This window comes from Diadema setosum, chromosome 21 (assembly GCF_964275005.1).
Source record: "Diadema setosum chromosome 21, eeDiaSeto1, whole genome shotgun sequence".
In the NCBI taxonomy this organism is placed as follows: domain Eukaryota; kingdom Metazoa; phylum Echinodermata; class Echinoidea; order Diadematoida; family Diadematidae; genus Diadema; species Diadema setosum.
Genome location: NC_092705.1, coordinates 4,614,034 through 4,623,016, shown reverse-complemented (window position 1 = coordinate 4,623,016; position 8,983 = coordinate 4,614,034). Strand labels below are relative to the sequence as shown.

At 38.7% G+C, this 8,983-nt stretch overlaps 1 pseudogene; it reads right to left on the bottom strand.

Moving 5' to 3' along the window:
- Positions 1-3,815: 3,815 nt before the first annotated feature.
- LOC140244831 (uncharacterized) lies at positions 3,816-5,278 on the bottom strand (annotated as a pseudogene).
- Between the last annotated feature and the right edge of the window lie 3,705 nt (positions 5,279-8,983).

The following is an 8,983-nucleotide window of genomic DNA, read 5'->3' as shown; positions in this document are numbered from 1 at the left end:
GAGCTTTATGCAGAGTTGCTACTCTCCAATGGCTTTACATTCGCCGAGAGGTTTGGAGTTGTGTTTTCTGTATTGTCATGTTTTTCCTTCGACATTTTTTTCTTCGAGGATAGCTTATTGTTCGGCTTTACCTTTGCTGAATCTTTCTGCCGAACGGTTCTGTCTCACCAAAATGATGGACTTTGGCCTTGAAGATGCTAAAGGTCATGTCACGCGGGCGGGGTCAAACTTCCTAAACTGACTTTTCCGTGGCATCATTGACAGCTGGGATCTTACTGGGAGCAATACGAGGAAAGACCTTTTCTCCAGCAAATTATTACCCAGTAACAGAGTAACACCTTCAACTGGCAGTGTGGGCAAACACCTACCAAGACTGAGTCATTGCCAAGATCATTCCTAAACTCAACACTATGAAGAAACACTTGAACACTACATCTTCCACTCCCCAGACTGAAAAAAAAACCCCCGTCTGATTCCACTGAAGACTTGTCTGAGTTTTCCTGCACACAGAAGACTCTGTGCCGTCCCACTATCTTGCAAGATGTGTGTCTGGGACTGGGGTCTGGACTTTCAAGACTAGCAACCTAGCACATTGTCATCCATGTATTCACTAATGTATTGCCATTACCTATGTAGTATTGTACATGGTGTGTCAACATGCACGGTTGTTGTTTCCCTCTAGCTCTGCTTGTGTAAACCCAGTGATGCAATGTTTGATGGAAAGGGGAGTTCAGCTTCTGTACTGCTCAGATGTGAGCCTGCCTTGCTTCATATGTACGGCCTAGCTCTCCTGCTTGGTGTAATGTGAAGCATTTTGTTGTAATAATGGACAGATTCAATGATAAACAGATAACAGTTGTTTCAAGATAAATTTGTAATAACTTTAATCCACAATTACAATTGAATGTCATGGTAATGACTACTACCATGTTGTAATAAGGCAAAAAAAAAAAAAATTGTTGCATTGGCATAACCCGCCCGACCCTAAAAATTCCGCCGACCCCATGTTTTTTTTATCATTTTTTTTGCTATCGATATCAAATATCTTGTTGATTGCCATCGCGATCACACAAACCCGGAAGTGGAAACGGCTCTGGGGATATCGGATGTACGAGGGAGAGATCTAGCGCCTCGCATAAGCCTTCCTTGATCAGTACGTCATCTGTTTCCAACACGGACACTTACTCTAACAAGATTTATTCAGTGTATACGTAGCATTCAGACTGCGATGTATTGTGCACAGTTTTGCCATAGGTTTCTTGTGTGGAGAACTTACACGAATCTGTATATGTGGGACTGTAATAGAGATCGCCGTGTGCGATGAAAAGATCGTACATATGGGTCAATTTGCATCTATCTTATCTAAGTCAAAATAGTAAAATATGAAGTGAAAACATTCAGGATAGGGATTTCAACATCTTTAAATTCTGTGAAGGGGTATAATTCCAGTAATCGGCCTCATAAATGATTTGTAGAATAGATGAACACAGCACATTCGGTGCAGCAGTTGTAACTGTTTACTGAGCTGAGCACGAGTTTTACACGTAAAATGCAGGTAGCAAAAAAAAAAAAAAAAAAATCCGCCCGACCGACCCTATTTGAAAATCTCATGTTACGCCAATGCAACATTTTTTTTTTTTTTGGCCTAATTGACAGATTCAGTGATCAAACAAATATACAGTTGTTTAAAGATAAATTTGTAACAACTTTAATCCACAATTACAATCGAACGTCATGGTAATGACTGCTGCTCTGACCGTATCATCAGTAGTAGAACACAATGCATACACCTGTGACAGATGTAGTGCGCTCATAATACAACACCTTTATCCTTTGTAAATAACTCTTTCTAGTACTCTGGAATGGGAGTACTATTGATTATGACTTCAGTCAATCGCTCGTTAAGCTCGGGCTGTGCAAATTCACACTTTGATGCTACAACTCTACACAGATTGATAAAGTTCTCAAGCTCTTCGTTAGCATTTTGTTTCAGTTTTGACAACTTTAATCTACAAACACAATATTTTTCTTGAGGCTCTAACTGTTCCTGGAACTTACCAAATATGGCATTTATGTCTGCTTGTTGTTGTTCAATGAGATATCAACAATTAAGATGTTAGAGATCTTGCTTACCATTTGCTAACAATAAGGTAGACACTCTATCCTTCTCTGGTGTATGTTGACTTGAAAATACAGCTGCAATCTTTGCTTGAATAATCTGAAGTTCTCTGCAACATTTGGGTAGTGATGTCACACAAAAAATAGAAATACATGCAAACCATATCAAGCTGCACCATGTCGTTTGGTACAACGTACCTCCTTCACAATTTTAATAGTGTTATGTTTTTTCGATGATTATGTGTATTATGTAAATTAGTGCTAATTAATTATGCACATATAAGAAAAAAGTAGCTATCAAATGATATTCATGGAGAGAACATTTCAAAGTATTACTTAAATGGCTCTGGTGTAAAATAATGAACCGTAAATAACTTGCAAGGGTCAACTGTGCTACAGAGTAATAATTTGCATATTTTGAAAATGATCAGTGTGCAAATTAGTAAATTAAGTTTGCATAGTTAGTATTAATTTATGTTACATATGTGAAAAAAAAAATAAAGTGACAAATGTTAAGGTAGAGCTTGGTACATAAGTATTAGTGTGCAATATCAATTTGTCTTACAAAGTCATGTAATGAAAGATAGCTTTCTTATTCCTTGTAATTCAAACTGAGCAATTATGCAAATTAATGGAAAGATTAAACCAGAATATACCATTTTGAAGTTTGACCTTTATTTTATTAGGGAGTTGGAGAAAGAATTGTCCCAAATCACCAGGTTTACTTTGGGAACCACCAAGTTGGGGCAGTTGCTTGGGGCTGGGTAATTCGCAGCTGAATCCTCCATTGATTTTTTCTCCACACAATGGGAGATGACCGGTGTGCGTTGAGCAGGCTCTCACAGTGAGTTCTTGCATAAACTCATGAAATAAAATAGTAATTAATTTTGCGTAGGCATAGAATAGTATCTGTACACATATTTTCTTTGAGATATTATCAGTAAAATTTTTTTGAACTGATCTTTAATGTATCTAAATATTTCTAGATCTCCGGGACCCCCCTCTAGATCTTCCAAGAGCTTGTAGGTGTATATTGCCTGGTCATTGGCGTATTTGATATTGAACCACTCTGGGTAGCCAGGTATGGACAACGATATAACCTTGCCTTTGACTGGATACCTAGAATCTAAATCTGATACCTCATCTTCACCCTCACGATTGAAAAAGTGTCCAATTCTCTTCCCCACCCAATATAGGGATGGGTTACTGTTTTTGTCTGTTGATGATGATGCCTTGGTGATTAGCTTCAGCAGGTTTTCCTTTCAGTTCATCAGTTGTAGAGTTTCTTCTCTTTCCTGGGGTCTCTGAAGAGCTTTCAGAAAATCGGCTCAGTGCTGGCTATGCTTCCTGCAACAGAATGTGCTGCCAGAACCTCAGCTGTGCTTTTAGTGCATCCATCTTCTCCAATTTTAGTCTCGATTGAAAGCGGTGATGCCTCCACTTGTTTATTTCCTCTAGATGGACAGAGTGTTCCTTTCGTTTTTTTTTTTGTTTTTTTTTTTTTCAAGCAGGTTGACATCCTATAACCTTCCTGTGTACAATAGAAACATGCAATGTTACGATTCTCCCCAGGAAGATATGAACCCTTGACCTCTGGTTTAGGAGTTCTAGGAGCAGCAGCCCCTTTTCTTTATACACCTTTTCTCCCTTTCTTGTAAGCAAGAACATATTCGTCCAGGAAAGCGGCTGCTTTCTTGTCACCATGAACCTCTGCTTTCTTGAAGCCTCTCCCGCTGATCACGGTAAACACACCATGTCAACTCGTCAAGCAAGACGAGTTCCTTCAATTTCTTCCAGTCGTCTGCACCAGACGATGCCACCCAATGGTCAAAATGAGACTGCTTCCGCTGCACAAAGTCCACAAACGTCTGCTCCTCCTGTCTCCTGCTGTTCCAGGACATCTGCTGGTGTGCTTCAGGCACCAACTCATGTACTCTCAAGATAAGAACTTTAATTGTCGTACTTGGAGCATTCTTGAAGGGAGAGGGCAGCATAGGTTTCCTGAGTTTTTCCTACCAGGAAACTTTAAACCGATGTTGACCACACTGTCTTTGGCCAACCTAGGCATATGGCAACTTTGTCTATCTGAAACATACATGTAGGATCCAAAAGAGACCTTCCCATGGCATCAAATTTTAAGGGTTTAAAACAATTCCCAGTGACTTCCTTTGAATTTAAATCTAGAGACTTCATGTCAAGCTCTACCCTCTTATCCCCAAGGTCCAGTTCCTACAACCAATGTTACCTGCTCCATTTGGCATTTGTTGCCTCTTTGTGCATTACATGAATGTTTGACTGCCTGATCATGTTTTAGTACGTCCAACAGTGTGTTATGCTTGATGTCAAATTTATAAACTACATCGTTCCTTCTTCAGGATAGACTTTTGTCCATGAACTTCAAGATTGCATACTTCTCTTCATATTATTTTAATTTCTAGCCCTTGCAGCACATTTTGACCAGTAATCTGTCTTCTCTTGTATCTTTGGCATTTTTGGGTTCCTATCATTGTCTTTCTTCTACATATTTTCCTTTAACAAGCTTAGCATGTTCCTATGAGGTTTGAGGTGCACTGCCTGCATATGCAGACTTCTTGTAACCTTTGCCTTCTGTTTTCTAGGTTGATTAGCTTTATCAGACAGTGCCTCCAATCTAAACTAGATTCTATAATAGTTTTCTTTGAGAGGCACCCACTGCTCAGTAAGTTTTCCTAGAGCTCTTTCCGTAGACCTTCAGCGGGTAAGTTCATGCTTGAGAATTGCATGGTCTTGTGCTCCACACATCTCCTGTACTTCCTTGAAGGGTTTATGCCTCTTACTGGACTTCTCTAGGTAGTAGAAGGTTTATAGTGTAAGGACATCAACAGGTGAGAATGGGAACACGCTCGCTCCCTTTTCGGTGGAGAGGCGCAACAGTTGACATGGGCACCCCAAGATGAAGATGTCTTGATTTTCCCTTTTTCACAAACGAGGCAACCCCACTTTGAGCTCCCTTCATTACAGCTGCATTGTCAGCAGAATGTGCTACCAATACTACACCCTTCCATGGGATATTGTTGTCCTTCAAAATACTGTCCATAAGAAAAAAAATGTTTTTGCCTGTTGACAGTATTGAACGTTGTTCCTCACATCCCCTGTCACTATTACATGTACACTGTACCATCCATTGATATTGGAAATAGCTCTTCTCTTCATTTATCAACCAAGTCAGTTATTATCAAGTTTGAATATGATATCCTGACATACAAACTGTATCTGACTGATCATTATTTTGAAGTTATTCAACAAGGAATAAAATGGTTTATATTTTTAGACAAGAAAATTTGAATTTTTGCATTTTTTTTTTCTTGTACACAATCAATGGAAAGTGTGAGGTGATAACATCGTTACTTCTCATTTAAAGGGATAGTACAGTATTGGTGGAGATGAGAATTGGGCTTTTAACTTTTTGCGAGATACCAAGAAAACACTTGTGATATAGTACAGAGCATACCATTTTAAGAGGAATTAAAAGTTTATTTGATGAAAATCGGGTTTGGAATGACTGAATCATCCAAAAACAAAGTAAAACAAAGCGATCGTAATAAAGTGTGGGTCCCACACTTTATTAGAATTGCTCTTTTTTGGATATCTCGGCCATTTCAAAACCAATTTTCATCAAATAAACATTGAATTCCTCATAGAATTACATGCTCTTTCATACTTCATAAGAGGTTTCTCATTATCTCACCAAAAAAATGTTAGAAACCCGCAATTAGGTCTCAACCAAAACTATACGATCCCTTTAAATATTCTGTATTGACTGTTTAATAACTTTCATACAAAAATTAGCCAATCTTTAAAATTCTGTAACTTCCTTATACAGTGTATTTGATCTAATTTTGATCAAATTTTTGCTGTGGTGCTTGTCATAATTTACTCTTTATTTTCAGACTAACTTTTTGACGGGTCTTGAATTCCCTTTTAAATCCTAGAGTAATTACCATCATTAAGATGTATAGTTCACACCATGACAAAACTTCAAGAATGCCAGTATACACAAAAGTACTTTCCACATATTTTATTGCACATTTATCTACAGTCAGTATGTACAGAGTATAGAAATTCAGATATATTACAGAACTTCCCTCCTTTGCTTTCTAATCTAAATCAAGAGCTGTGGAAAAAATACCTACACACAGATATAAAGGTTTCCATAAGTGGGTATTTTTTTTCCCTCACACTCTCTCCTATGAGGTCATTTGAGCTCCCCTGAAGTACCTAAGTGTTTGACACCGATTTTTTACTTAAAGATTACAACTGACAGATGATTATTAAAGAAAAACAACATATACAAAGATCGAGGGTCTGCCAATGTAATACACTCAGCTCCGAGCACATGTTCAGATGAAAACGAGCCTTTGTTTCCTTTTATGTAAACACTCAGTTATCATGAATATCTTGCCAACAGGCATCACATTGGACATTTAAATCAATCTTTTCCATTTGTAAGATTTATTTTTCTTTCAAATATACATATCAACCATGAAAGCCAAAAAATTTATGCCATTTGTCAATTGCCACTTTCTGCCACCAAAATTCATGATTTTCAGCTTGTGAACTACATGTAGTTCACAAATCTTTGATGTCGGTCCAGTAAGTTCTGAAAAATGAAGTTCCTCTCCCAAAGGACGGATACTACAGGACATATATTTCTCTCATTCCCCAACTACCAACGGGAGCTTTGGTTTTCTCACACAGTGACAAGTGTCTACAAAACACAGCTGGTAATAGGGAGCTTTAGATTTTTGCGACGCGGATATTCAGAGGAAAACTAGAAATGTCGCTACAGCGACTGATTATACCCCCGCCAAACAACATTTCATAAGCTTTGGTCAAAACAACATTTCATAAGCTTTGGTCAAGAAACTGAGTAGTAGTTAAATCCGCAAGATCTTTCCTTGATCTTCTGCCATTAATATGCCGTTACCATGGCAACGTACTTTCGGGTACTGTCGAAAAATGCGTCTTGCACATCTACAACCAAAGGCACACATCTGTACCAAGTTTCATGGAAATTGGGCAAAAACTGAGGAAGTAGTTTGCAACACAAAATTTTCCATCATTTTGGCTCATAATATGTGAGCTGTTACCATGGCAACATACTTTTTGTCACTGTCAAGAAATGTGTCATGCTGACCTGTATCCTAAGACAAACATTCAATATGAATTCCATGAGAACTGGAAGAACACTGATGAAGCAGTTTTGCCATGAAGCATTTTGCCAATAACATGCCGTTACCATGGCAACGCACTTTTTACCACTGCGGAAATATGTGTCTTGCACAGTAACAAATTCAGATGAACATCTGTACCTAATTTCATAAAAATTGATCAAAAACTGTGGGAGGAGTTCGCGACGCAAGATTTGTACCCATTTTTGCCCATAATATGCCGTTACCATGGCAACGTACTTTTGGGTACTGTCAAAAAATACGTCTTGCACATCTACAACCCAAGGCACATATCTGTGCCAAGTTTTATGGGAATCGGTTGAAAACTGAGGAAGTAGTTCGCGACGCAAGATTTGCAACGGACCGACCGCCCGACCGACCGACCGCCTGACCGTCCGCTGATTCCTATATACCCCCTTCAAACTTCGTTTGGCGGGGGTATAAAAAAACTTGTTCTGCGCATGCGCAAAATTGCTTATCAAAATCAATCGATTTATAGCTTGCTTCGTCTGAGTTTTCACTACGCTTTCTGGGCCAATTTTGCATCCGCTCAATTCACAATGCAGAGAGCTACTTGATGCACCGATCAAATGGGGGCGCCATTTTATTTTTTATAGGTTGCATCTCTGTATAACACAATCTAAGGCTACTTTGCAACACAACGCAGGGAGAGAGGAGAACAGCCAATGCAATCGTTGTCTTAAATGTCCGCGTCGCAAATCTAAAGCTCCCTAATATCGATCGAGTAAGAACTGCCAGTCTTACTTTCCAAGTTTTGCGATACACTTGGTCTAATCTCGTAACAAGAATCAGCTCCTTTTATTTCACTTTATCAATTCTAGATGTACACACCATGACCTTCCATCATCTTAAAACAAACAGAATGAAAACCTCCAAAACACTGCCCCCACCCCCCTCCCCCCCCCCAAAAAAAAACCCTTATCAAAGCCAACTGAACCTCTTTACCTGGTACATGATGTAGCGAGTGCCATGAACAATAGGTCAGAGTACTAATGCATTCAAATTTATGGATATATACTTGTATTTCTTCTTGGAGGACTAGAAACTCAATTATTCCAGCAACACCAACTGTGTATACCGAAGCATTTCAATACTTGGAATTCCGCTTGCATTAATGAGTCGTTGCTGTATTGGAAAAGGTTTGATGGGCTCTCTGATTGTCATGGGAACAACCTTTGTTGTAGAGATACGCATTAAATTTGAATATGTTCAGTAAAGCTGGTCTGTTGCTTCGCCGGATTGGGACAAAGTTCATTGAGTTCGAATTCTTCTTCAAAGGGTATGTTTTCTGATCGTTGCAAGCCAGTGTTACAATGCAAAAGCAACAATTGGCAGAGCTTGCCTAACATTTTACAGTGCACTCCCTTTAAAACAAACACGGTTATAATGAAATTTCGGTTATAACGAAATAAAAATTCAGGCTGCAAAAATTACCCACACTATGTATTATTGTTAATTTGTTCAGTTATAACGAAATTTTGATTTAATGAAAGAAAACTGTCGGTCCCGAGGACTTCGTTAAAACGGGAGTCCACTGTAATACTTCGTACTCTGTTATCATCACTCCTAGTGACTAGCGCAATGCAATTTCTTACAATGTAATTGTGTTTTGTCAAGGCTAGATAAATAATAAA